Consider the following 13,851-nt stretch of genomic DNA (forward strand, 5'->3'; position numbering starts at 1 on the left):
AATCTTGCTGAATTTTGCCAATAGTGACATATGTTTGCAATTCAAATAATAGCTTGCAACCTAGCTGGAATTTTGAAATGGCTGTGGTCTCAGGGTAATTGGACTCCATTTGGTCAGCCAAAGTTCATCGCAACAGAGGCAAAAATTTTGAGTTCCAATAAGGCCTATCAACAATGATATACTAGAACATTCTTGAGTATAACCCCTCATTTACATAGAAATTTTGGTAGTGTTAAAACATTAAAATCATAGGAGACTCATGCATCTATCAAATGGTTGTACTTTTGTGTCATTTGGACATCAATAGGTCAGGAAAGGTCTTAGTATAACAGGAGCAATATTTCTGGAATATATCACAGTCTGCTACCAATGACATACATGCTTAAAATAAAACATATCTTCCAAACTAGCAAGAACCTCAATTGGACATAAACATCAAACTCAAAGTAAACTCAGAGACATTTCAAATGGGGATGATTTGAGGCCTAATGGATATCATTTTCTCATTCAAATTCTCATTACAAAAACATGTAAGTTCCCTGGAAAATCATAGTTCAGCCATGACACCCTTCCCAAAATCACTTCCTAATTCTTAATCTATGCAAGGTAACAATATAAAACCAGTTCTAGCTTAAACTAGACTTCCAATAATACCACCCCATAAAATTTCAATTCCATCAAAAGGATTTCAGTGCTCATTTTCATCATGCAAGGGAAGGCAACTTTATGGAAAATGCAGTCATCATATAACACATGCTCATACTCAAACTATGCTCAAACCATACATCATTCATTCTTCTATGCTTATGGCTTCCAAGGTAGTGATCTACTTACCTTTTTGTGTTCCCAAAGGTGATCCAAACTCCTTCCATAGTCCCCTCCACCGAGTTTCTCAAGCTCTCCAACAATGGCATGAAGGTTAAGCTTGGGCTCCCAAAAAAATGAAGTGTAGAGGGAGAAAGAGACTTATACTTTTAAGGTGCGGAGGTGGCACTCAGTGCTTGCCAAGAGACCCCTTAATGGTATGCAGGCTGACAGTTGGTGCACAAGACAGTATACAGTCAACAGGTGGCCGTCTCGCTTCATGCATGGCCTTACCTCTTCCTCTTCTCTCCCTATCGTCGTGCGCTCTTCTCTCTATGACCGCGTGCTCTCTCCCTATCGCCGCACGCTTCTTCTTCTCTTCCCTCGCAGCATGTTCTTCTCCTTATTGCCACGCGCTTCTTCTTCTTCTCTCTTTGCTGCACGCTTCTTCTTCTATCACCGCGCCCTTCTTCTTCCTCTCTCTTCGCCACACACTTCTTCTTCTATCATCACGCGCTTCTTTTTCTTCTCTCTTCCCTGCGAGCTTCTTCTTCAATCGTCATGCATTCTTCTTCTATCGCCACACACTTCTTCTTCTTTTCTCTTCGTCGCGCACTTCTTCTTCCATCGCCATGCGCTTCATCTTCTATCCCTTCGTCGTGCGGCAACAACTTCATCATGCTTAAAATTTTGGGTTTTTACATCATCCCCCCTTAAAAATATTTTGTCCCCAAAATCGTGTCTCGATTAATTAAACAACTGGGGGTACTTATTTCGAATCTCATCTTCTCGTTCTCATGTTGATTCTTCCTTTAAGTGATACTACTATAGAACAAAAACCAGGGGGATTTCTTTGTTGCACAAAACTTGCACCCTCATGTCTAAATCTCAATTGGCTGCTCGATATAAGTCAAGTCTTCCTTGATTGTCAATGGCTCATACTTCAAAACATGGGACGGGTCTAGCTGATATTTCCTCAATAAAGACACATGAAACACATCATGAATATTTGTTAACTCAGGTGGCAGAGTAAACCGATAAGCCATACTTCCTACTCTTTTCAGAATCCCAAATGGCCGAATTAAACATGGGCTCAACTTTCCTTTCTTGTCCTACTTTCCTTTCTTGTTGAACTTCATAATACCCTTGGTCGGTGATACTTTCAAGAAAACCCGATCACCTACCTCAAACTCAAGGCTTCTTCTTAGATTGTCGGCATAACTCTTTTGCCGACTCTGAGCAGTTTTGAGCCTCTCCCAAATTAAGGCCATCTTTTTTGAAGTTACTTGAATAATTTCGGGCCCCAACATTCTTCTTTCACTGATCTCATTGCAACAGATAGGTGACCGACACTTCCTTCCATACAAGGCTTCACAAGGTGCCATCTGGATACTAGCCTGAAAACTGTTGTTATAAGCAAACTCTATCAAAGGCATATGATCCTCCCAACTTCCTTTAACATCAATAACATAGGCTCTTAACATGTCTTCCAAAGTCTGAATTGTTCTTTCTGATCGCCCATTCGTCTGAGAGTGAAAAGCAGTACTAAAAGTGAGTCTTGCCCCCAATGCTGACTGCAAATTATCGTAAAATCTTGACGTAATCTAGTGTCCCTATCAGATACAATACCGATAGGCATTCCATGTAATCTTATAATTTCTTTAATGTAAAGATGGGCCAATTTGTTCTAGTATAAGTAGTGTGGACTGGTAAGAAATGAACTGCTTTCGTCAGTCGGTTCACAATGACCCAAATACTATCATGTCCAATACTTGTCCTGGGTAAGCTAGAGACAAAATTCATGGTAATGTGCTCCCACTTCCATTTCGGTACGTGTAAGGGTTGTAACAGCTCAGCGGGTTTTTTATGCTCAGCTTTTACTTGCTGACATGTTAAGAACCTAGAGGTGCTACTTCCTTTTTCATATCATTCCACCAGAAATTTTTTCTTCAAGTCCTGATACATCTTAGTACTCCCTGGGTGCACAGTATAACGGGAGTGGTGTGCTTCTTTTAAAATTACCCTCTTCACGCTCTCAATACTTGGGACACAAACCCGATCTTTAAATCTTAACAGACTATCCCCACTAACAGCAAAATCTTCTTTTCTTCCCATCTTTATTTCTTCAAGAATCTTCATAAGTTGCAGATCCTCTCTCTGCGCTTTACGAATCTGTTGAAAGAGTTGAGCTTCCACACTCATACTAGCAGTCATTCCTCCCCCACCACTAAGGGGCAAAGTTGGGTGCCACTCCACTACATCTTCTATTAGTTTCAGCTCTCAAGTCATCAGGTGTGCGACCGACACTAAGGGCTTCTGACTTAAAGAGTCGGCCACCACATTAATCTTGCCCGATTGGTAGTTGATGGTACAGTCATTGTCATTTAGTAGATCCATCCATCTTCTTTGTCTCATATTTAACTCTTTTTTAGAGAACATATACTTAAGGATTTTATGATGTTTAAATATCTTAAACTGGGCCCTATATAGGTAATGTGTCCAGATCATTACGACAAATACTACAGTCGCAAGTTCAAGTCTTGGGTTGGGTAATTTTGCTCGTCCGGCTTCAGCTGTCTGAAGACATAGGCTATAACCTTCCCTCATTGCATTAATGCACATCCAAGCCCTTTATGGGAAGCGTCAGCATAAACCACCAGTCTTCGTTCCCTTCGGGTAAGGTAAGTATTGGGGCAGTGGTCAGTCTCTTCTTCAGCTCTTGAAAGGTTGTCTCACAATCATCTGACCATACAAACTTTACTTCTTTCTGAGTTAGGCGAGTCAAGGGGAGCGCTATCCTTGAGAACTCCTCTACAAAGCGTCTATAATAACCTGTCAGTCTCAGGAAACTACCGACCTCAAACACATTTTTCGTCTTTCCCCACCTCAGAACACCTTCAATTTTACAAGGGTCAATTGCGACCCCATCCTTAGAAATAACATGCCCAAGGAAGGCCACACTAGAAAGCCAAAAGTTGCTTTTACCCAGCTTAGCATATAACTTCTCTGTCTTTAGGGTCTGGAGGACCATCCTCAAGTGTTGTTCATGCTCTTCCGGATTCCTTGAATATACCAGAATATCATCTATAAAAACCACCACAAAATCATCCAAAAAGGGCTTAAACACCCTATTCAACAAATCCATAGAGGCGGCTGGGGCATTAATTATCCCGAACAACATTACCAAGAACTCATAATGTCCATATCGGGTCTTGAATGCAGTCTTAGGAATATCCTCTTCTTTAACCCGTAGTTGATGGTAGCTCGGCCGAAGGTCAATTGTTTAAAACACTTGAGTCATTTGAAGCTGATCACAGAAGTCATCAATTCTAGGCAAGGGGTACTTATTCTTTACTGTGACCTGGTTCAACAGTCTATCATCTATACAAAGTTTTAAGGTCCCATCTTTCTTTTTCACAAATAAAACCGGTGCACCCCATGATGACACACTAGGCCGAACGAATCCCTTCTCTAATAACTCTTGCAATTTCTCCTTCAGTTTTTTCAATTCAGCTAGGGCCATCCTATAAGGGGCTTTAGAACTGGGAGCAGTGTCAGAAACCACCTTTATTTCAAATTCTATCTCTCTAATTGGAGGCAGAGTGGTTAACTCTTCAGGAAAAACTTTTAGATACTCCCTCACTACTGGTATCTCATCTAACTTTGACTGGCCATCCCAATTCTCCACTACGTAAGCCAGATACTCAACGCATTCTTTGGCCAACAGCCTGAAGAGCTGAGATAAAGTGCATAGGGGAAACATCCTTAATGCCAACAAAATTCAATTCAAGTTGATTAGGGCGTCTAAAAGTTGCAGTTTTGTCATAACAGTTCACTGTTGCATAATGTGCAGACAACCAGTCCATGCCCAAAATCACATCAAAATCTTCGATGTCTAATAGTATCAAGTCTATAGGTAGAACACACCCTTCAAGCAAAACCCCACAGTATTTATAAACATTATCAGTATTTATATATTCCCCAATAGGTGTGCCTACAGTCAATGTCCAGTCAAGAAGTGCGGGTCTAACATTTATGTGGCATGAAAAGTGAGGTGCAACAAAAGAGTGTGTGGATCTAGGGTCAATCAAAACTTTAGCTTCCATGTTGCAGACAGCGAGCGTACCTCAAATCACAGAGGGGGATGCCTTTGCCTCTCGTTCCATTAGTGCAAACACTCTACCTTGAGTCTTTGGTCGGTCTCCTGATCCCTTCACCAGACAATCCTTGATCATGTGGCCAGGCTTGCCACACCTGAAACATGTTCATGTCTTTCTTTGGCACTCGGCCGTCAAGTGATTGTACTTTCCGCGATATGGACATATCGGGCACTAGTTCACTCTTACGTCGCCCGAGAAGGTTTTTTGAATCTTCTTGCGTCCTTGATTATTATTTCCCCTGAAGCTTCTCTTTGGGGGTGGTCAAGTCTTTCTTCTAAAACTCCTAAACTGAGTCGATCCCATCCTTCCCTCTTTCCTAAACTGGGACCTTTCGTCTTCCCTTTCTATCTTCATGGTCAGATCCATGAGAGGGGAGAAGGTCTTTAAATTGGCTAATATCACCCCCCCTACCTCCTTATTTCTTGCCTGAGGCCTCTTTCGAACTTACTAGCCTTCCATGCCTCAGTGTTAATGATGTGCGACGCATATCTAGACAATTCAGCGAACTTGACTGCATACTATTCTACGAACAGTCCCCCTTGTTGCAGCTCAATAAACTCTACTTCCTTTCTTTTCCGTACCGTCAGGGAAGTACTTCTCATTGAAGGCTTCCAAGAAATTTTCCCAAGTCACTTCTGTCTCTGACCTTTCCCAAGATTGTTTTATTGAGCCCCACCAGTGCTCAGCATCTCCTTCTAACATGAAGGCCCCTAACCTAACCTTCTGCTCATCACTGCAAGGCAATACTTCAAATATCTTTTCCATTTGCCTTATCCATCGCTCTGCTTTTTCTACTCCCCTATGCCCTAGGAATGTCAGAGGTGCTAGTCTCCTGAATCGTTCTATTAGTCCACTGTCAGTCTGTTCCGGGGTTGGGGTAACCGGGGCTGGCATACTATCTTTCATCATCTGAGTCATGGCCCCCAATGTCTTGAGGAATTCCCCAAGGGCTTCTGCATTCTCGTTATTAGAGCTCGCATTATTAGCATGTGTCCTTGGCATCTTTGTCTCAAAATAGGGGCACCTCAATCACTGGTCTACTCAAAACTGCTATAGAGACACCTTTACAACATTCTAGGCCAAGAATCCTAGCCTGGCTGCTTTAATACCATAATTGTCATGACCCCGCCCTCTGACTCCTACAGTCCCCAAAAGGAGGGGGACAGAGTACGGGATAGCGACCGGAGGTCGCTTACGTCACTTAGGTGGGAGTCGCATCAACACGTGTTAAAAGAAATACGGAATCCAAGTAACCCATAAATCAAAATAACTCGTAAACAAAGGGCCACAAATGGAATAGCATAAAACCATTTATATAGATTCTGTCTCCAAAAATTCTTTTACAAAAGGTTCAAGGCTCTATCGACTCGATAATATTGTGGCAACGCCACCAGACACCTGCAATCAATAGATTCCTGGACATAACTTGAACTTCAAAAGTCTGCTACCACCATCTAGCAGTCCACACAAGAACAGTCTGTGCTCACTCTACAAAGAAGGGAAAAAGAGTGGTATGAGCTAAAGCCGAGTAAGTAGGTCACTATTCTTGTGTTCCCCTTGTGGGTGCCAACCTAGGTTTCTAATGTTTGGAGAAGAGTAACATTAGCTGGGGATTCAGGAAGAAGGGGCGTCATAGTGACCACCGGACTGAATGGATTCCTTTGCTGGCTAACTCAAGGGTTAGCTTTGTAATTAATGGAATTACGAGTCTGAAACCCTACACCCATCCCACCCCCTCCCCCCCCACCCTGAGGTCTGAGATTGGCTTCCTCCTTGATGCCTTAACAAGCTTTCGATTTTAGCTACCTTAGTGATCATGTCAAAAAAAGTGGTAGGATTAGAAGCTTTAACATGTAAGGAGATTTCCTTCTTCATGTTCCTTATGCACGTTTATACAGCATCAATCTCAGTCCTGGGATTGCTCTGGCATATGGCAAGGTCTCTCTATCTCTGGATATACTCACCCACAGATTCATCCATCTCTTGATTCATTATGAGGAATTCTATTGCTTGAACATCCAGTTCCGCTTCGTAAAAATGCTTGTAGAACAACTGCTTCATTTCTTACCAAGAATGAACTGATTATGCGGGCAGGTGCGTATCCCACTTAAAGGAGATTCCAACCAAAGTTTCTACAAACTGTCGAAGAAGCAATCTGGAGTCTGAAACCAATCCCTGGCATGCCGACACGAAGTGAGCCACATGTTGCTGGGGTGAACTCGTGCCATCGAAGACTGGTAATCTTCCTTTTTGATTTTCGGTGGGGAAGGGGTTTCGATCAATAAAAGGCGGGCAAGGCTTCTTATATCGGACACTTTCTTGAGCTTCGACCTCTGTAAGCCTTGGATGCTTTTATTGTGCATCCTTTGACATCTTCTTGAGTAAACATCGATGGCGTAGCTTGTGAGGATTGGGCTGGTCATCGAAGGAGAAAAAAAAGTTTAGAGGCCTTGAGGTTCGGGCCATAGGAGAGGCTAGGGTCTTTCTTCTTCTTCATGTCGAGGCTCAAGAGGGAAGTTTTCTTCTTGATGAGAAGACATTGCGGGTCGAGCATCTTCGAGTCCTTTCAGCCTATCAAGAATGTTGTTCAACACGTCCTTGAAACGGATCATCCTCGACTTTCAGGCTCATCCCCTTCATGACTTACTACCATTACCTTAACTTGTTTGCCCTGTTCGGATAATTTAGCAGCAGGGGTGATTCTGGTCCTCTTTACACTTCTATATGGAAATATGTGCAATAGGGAAGCTTGAGATTGCCTTGCAGCACGAGTAAGCACTGGCTCTGGGCGGCCTTGGGGATGGATTACTGCTGATCTTGGCGCTTGAAGGCCTTGGGGCCATCGTCCAACCTAAATGGGCTCGAGACGGCCTTGGGGCCATATCTAATTTACTTGCTCATGATGGCCTTAGGGGCATGGATATTATGAAGTGAGTTTGTCTTCTTGTACCTTGATGACGTAGCAATGAACAATGTCGCTAATTTTTTGTTCTTTCATGACTTGCAACGGGTAAAACCAATTTTGTTCTAGTGAGTCTTTTGAATCTAAAGACTCTGCTTTTCATTTTCGAAACGGCACCCTCATCTCTTTCGTCCATTGAATTCTCAAGCTCCGGTAGATCTTTTCCAAGAATCGGAATCGATCTCGATTTCCTTCCCGACTGGATTTCCCTATGGAGATGAGTGCAAAATTGATCAACTCCTATAATTTATGACATCCAGGAAGAAGGGAGCTTGTGGTCAACTTTGGAGGAATATGCTTGCTTGGAAGATGGGGGTTTGACTGATCCTCTTTGAGAATATCTTTCCCCATGCCCTACCCCGAGGTCTAGCTTGCCTGCATAGAGATGGAGGATTATACATGATGGTTCTCAAAGGGAATTTCTTTGAGTACCACGTGCTAAGCGGCTTTGGGGTAGCAAGGGGTGTGTTTGATGCTCCTTTCCTCTTTCCGCTGGCAAAGTCACTGGACGTACAAGTGTGTGCGTGGCCTACATAAGTGTTCGAGGCGGTTTGTGACCCAACCCCTGGTGAAATGGAAGGCTGAGTATTTGAATTATCCGCCTTCTTAGTTGAGAAGGCCTTAGGGCCTTGAGCATGCATGTGCATTCTTTTACAAAACTTTTTACTGCCTCGAAAGTCATGTGCTCTTTTGGTTCCATCCTTTGGGCTGCCCCGAGCTACGAGAGTATCATGTGGTGCATTGGTGGCCTGAAGACTACTCGTGATGAGTCCGGGCCTTAAGAGGCTCGAACAAGGTGAGGAGACCAGAGTAGTCGTTTCTCGTCTCATCATGATGATGGTAAAACTATCAGCCACGACGTGTGTAAATGTGCGTCTGGCGGCTTTGGTGCTGCACGGACCGGCATAGGAGTCGCCAGAGTAATGTGTGTGCGGTGATGCGCTAGTACCAGCGATGCCTTCATGAAGCACGGGTGGGGTTCCCTTTCGGGTACCTGCTAAGACAGTGGTCTAGTTAGGACCCACTGGGTGAAGAGGAGGAGTGGCGTGAGTACCACTTTTACGCTTACGACTTGATAAAAGGTGGTTTCAGAGCCACACATGCAAATGACATTAGTGGATTTCCCTTTGATGTCGAAGAAGGAGGGAAAAGGGGTTTGAGTACTCTTTCCCCTAATTTTCCTAGCCTGAACTAGGATGGTAGGGCCAGCTAGGTGGCTGAGGAGGATAGGGGAGAAGCAGGATTAGCCATCCGGCTCTCCGTAGGTGAGGTCACAAATATGGGGATGATGAAGTCTCCAACTTGGACGAAAGAGGAGTAATGAGACTCCATTCCAGTTTTAAAGAGAGAAAGAAGAGAGATGTTTGCTTAAGAACAATCTTAGCCAACTATAGGGTGGCGTATCCCTAGTGGATTCGCTAGTTGGTCGGGCCTAACTTTTCCTTCACTTGTACAGCAGGAAAAATCCTCTCTCAAACAACCGTGGAGAGCCCGGGCGTGCTGCATGTTTGTGAGTGTGAGCACACATGCTCTCATATGCATAGATAAGAACCAACAAAGATAGAGATTTTACGACGGGGGTGCGTTTTAGATACTTACCTTGTCATTTGGGGTTTGGGACATACCCGAGCGGTTCGCCCTCTTAGAACAATTACGAAGCCCACTGGCTATCTGCCAGCGCGGTTTGGACACAGACTTTCCTCAGGCTTTTTAACTCGTCGCTTTGTTCTCTCACGTTGGAAACTGCAATACGGATTCGATTGTAGGCCTCTATAGTGGCTAGCTTGAACGAGGGCTGGCTGACAAAAAGAAGGGACAAGGGAGAAAGGTGATGAGAATTCTCCTTTCCGGGCAAACGTTATCCGCTTGGGCGATCAGGACAACCGAAAGGTTAAAACTCTCTTGACTATTGGCTCAGGAAGACTCCTCCCGAGTGACTGAGGGAGAGAGCGTATGCATCTCTCAAAACTCAACTTGACTGTACGGATAGGGAGATAGAGCGTTGATCTAAGGGTTGGAACCCTTGGATTGACTCTAAAAGGTATTGGGTAGAGCGTATGTCGGATAACAGGGTGTTATGCGGTGTTGTAGGTTTGTTGTATCTACGCTAGAGATGCAAAAAGGGAAAGTGATGAGACTGCATGCTTTTTGTGGGCATGGGTTACTGTGCGGGGCAAGTAACAAGTGAAGAGAGAGAAAAAAGAAAGAATAAGGAGAGAGAGAATGGAGCCGCATGACTAGGGCTGGCTAGGGGTAGTTTCTCTTTTTGGAAAGTTTTCTCTCTCTTTGGCATTGGATCCAAGGGTTAGGAGCAAAAGACAAGTAGAAACGAGCTTAATGCCTCTATTTCATTAATGAATGATCCGACCCTTTTATAATTGACCTAAGCTTGTTTATATAGAGGACCCACCGAATAGGGGAGGATGTAAAAAACTAAGCTTAATAACAATTAAAAAGTTTTAAAATATCAAATTTCGGAATAATGGACAAAATGCCCCTTAAATCTTTTGTGCTAATGGCGAAACCGTCCCTCTCCGAGGGGCCTTTCGGCATTACCAGATTTGGAAGCTTTTACGGATGCTTGTGGCAGTGATTGGGATCATCGTAAGACCGACTTTTTCCCAAGAGGTAGAAATCCAGTTAGATCGTGAACTTTGGTCGCCGATGCAATGCGATCCATGGTGTTTTAAGCCTTTATTTTGATTGCAAATTCAAGAGGAGACTTCCACAATCGTTTTGCACTAAATTTTATCTGTTTTAGTTCTTGTCTTCTTCAACCTTGGAATTCTGCGATTTATCAACCTTGGAATTCTGCGATCATCGTAAGACATCAAACTCTTTCGACATCATCGTAAGACCGACTTTTTCCCAAGAGGTAGAAGTCCAGTTAGATCGTGAACTTTGGTCGCCGATGCAATGCGATCCATGGTGTTTTAAGCCTTTATTTTGATTGCAAATTCAAGAGGAGACTTCCACAATCGTTTTGCACTAAATTTATCTGTTTTAGTTCTTGTCTTCTTGAACCTTGGAATTCTGCGATTTATCTAACCTTAGATTGTGTGTAATAGTTGTACCAGCATGTAGCCCTTCATAATACGATCTCATCGAACCTGTCTTTACAATGATTTGATGTACAGATCTCGAGTTTATTGCTTCACGAAGTTTGAGATATCTTTTCTTCAAAAGCTCTGATTTCTATGGTTTCGGGCTCATCTTCTTTCTAGAAAAGCTTTGATTCTGGTTCATGTCACGCGCGTGCATATGTCAAAATGACCAGGTCGTCAAGACCTAGCTTGTGTCCAATTTTTTAGCTTGTTTCGACTACAAACGAGTGACATGTGAGTGTTTGCAAGTCATTCTGAGATATGAAGATCACGGTCTCCATGATTGGGGACTGGTTTGGTGAGGCCACACTGCAATAGTGTAAGACCTACCCCTTCGACGTAATTTGGGCTCAGAGTGTTCCTGTGAGGTCTGATTGAGTCCAAATTTGATCCCTAGAGGTTTTTCAACACTCTGGATACAACGTCGGTGGTCTAGTAAGTTTTGAAACCCCTGATATAGGGTTGTAGTTGTATGGTCTCATTTTTTGGCATCATAATACTTTCTTCTAAGGTTGCCTAGTGTTAGGCTTATTGTGAAGTGTTCCCTCGGTTTGGTGGTGTCTTGGGTACAGGCAGGACTAGGTCGTCACTAGCTCTCTCCATATTTTCACTAAGGATGTAGGTACATCAAAAATGGCATACAACAATAGGCTTTAGGAGCAGAAAAATCTCTTATTCCCATCCTCTCTAAAGTTGCTTGGAGGTGTTTCATGTCGGTGAATTGGACCTTTAGTATAACGGTGACCTGGCTTGGTTGCGTGGTCTGTTGAACCTGAGTTTGTGGTATATGGCTTGCATAGATTGGCTATTAGGCTCATGTAGCAGGTTGCTCCAAGAATTGAGCTTGGGGAGTGTGTTGTACATGGTATGCCAATCGTCGACCTATAGGCTCACTTATGTTTAATTGGGCCTGAGCTGATCCATCGCTCAGAGTTTGGACTATGGGGCCCCGTAAGAAGGCCTGCAAGGATCACCACTTAACTGCGATGCATGACTCGAGCTACTATGATGATTAGATATTTGATCTCGGGCAGTGAGGTCCGCTTGTCCCTGACCTTGACTTGATAATCTAACCCTAGGGTTAAGATAATCTCTTGCCCCAGCACTAGGCTAAAAGAGTGAAGGAATGTCATAACTACTACTAGATAGAATCTTCCCTTGAGGTAATCCACAACTCGAGTGATGACTAGAGTTAGACCTATGGCCCCAAGTTGGTTGAATTGTCATGCTAGCATCCCTAGGGTTACCCTGATTTGAGCCGACAGGTTGGACATGGCCTATAGCTTGAGCTTTTGACCTAGCCTGTCCGGATTGACTATCCTGGATTGTGTACCCTCGGTTCAGCAGGTCTTGAAAGAATGCATGCATCTTAGGATTGTCTTGATATCAAGTTAGGGCAAAACCCTGACCTTTATTGGTGCTAAATTACTTGGATAGACTTTTCCTAGCTATGTGTGAACCCACTTTCCCCCTAACTAGCATATTGCTAAGACTCGAATGCTGGATTGCTAATGGAACATCGGGGTTAACCCTGCTTGGATTGGCTGACTCAGAGATCTGGGTCTGGGCCTTACACTTGGTGTGCCTACTGGACTTGAGGCTAGCCCCCATGTCTTGGAGGATTTCCCTTAGCCTAACCCCTTGATTGTTCAGGGTGTCACGGACCCTATTAACCTGCTGGCTCATGGCCTCCAACTGATGGCCTTGAGGGTGGCTTGAACTGTTAGGTATGATTCCATGTGGGTTGAGACTCGGCTTACTGACATGAGTGTTATGGATTTGTGAGGGAGCACTGTGATGACACCTCTCAAACTAACTAGGTTCCCTAGATCTAGACTGAGCTAGAGTTGTAGGATGGGACCTTGCTATGCTTTGATCTTGGACCATGATTCCTAGACTTGTGCTACACTAGAAAGGTTGGACTTAGCTTGGAGATGGACATAGGCTAGACTTTGACTTGCGCCTAATTGGAGCTAGTTAGACTAAGACTCGAACCTAGCTAGACCTAAACTAAAAACAAGCTAAATTGAGGCCTAGACCAAGGGTGAGCCATGTTTGGACTTATGGATGGACATGAGTTCGAACTCAGGTGTGGACCTGAATCGAAACTCAGGCTATACTAGGCTTGAGTCCTAGTTTAGACTTAGAAAGACTTGATTTTGACTTGATGGACTTAGGTTTGAACCCTAAAATAAGATGAACCTAATCTAGGTCTAGGGACAACGCTGAATAACATAGCTCGCTTTCATGCGGTATGAAGATTTTGTCGTCTTGAGTATTTAGCCGAAATCTTGAAATCTGGTGGCTAGAATTTGAATAAACTTCGATAGTATGAAATCCAAATGTTCATTAAATGCAAGGTTTGGACTAGAGATAGCCACGGACCTTACGCACATACTGCAATTGGTTTCGTATCAACGGGGTACGTGAGCGTCATGATTTGACTACTAAAGTGAGGCGTGCTACTGCTGAATTTTCTGCAATTTTCTTCATGGATCAGCAACTTCTTTCTAGTTCTTCTCCTTGCTAGGGCATCGTCATGGGGTGTACCACATATCAAAATGCTCGTCTTGACGAGACAAACAAGCTCACCAAAATTTAGTGCAATATGACTCGAATTGAGTGAGATATGGGCCCCGAAAGTCACTACCTGTGACTGTGAAAACAACCACCTTTAATGGTGTTTTGGTGCTGGGTGGCCTCACGGGAATAGTGTGCGGCCTACCCCTTTTTGGTATTTTACCCATAACTTTGTCCTGAAGTGCCCGATTAACTCGAAACTTTACCTATAGGGGTTTTCGACCGTTCCAGATCCAATGGT

The sequence above is a fragment of the Amborella trichopoda genome, chromosome 12 (genome assembly GCF_054954075.1).
Source record: "Amborella trichopoda isolate Santa Cruz 75 chromosome 12, AtrichopodaSantaCruz75HAP2 v2.0, whole genome shotgun sequence".
NCBI classification, from domain to species: Eukaryota; Viridiplantae; Streptophyta; class Magnoliopsida; order Amborellales; family Amborellaceae; genus Amborella; species Amborella trichopoda.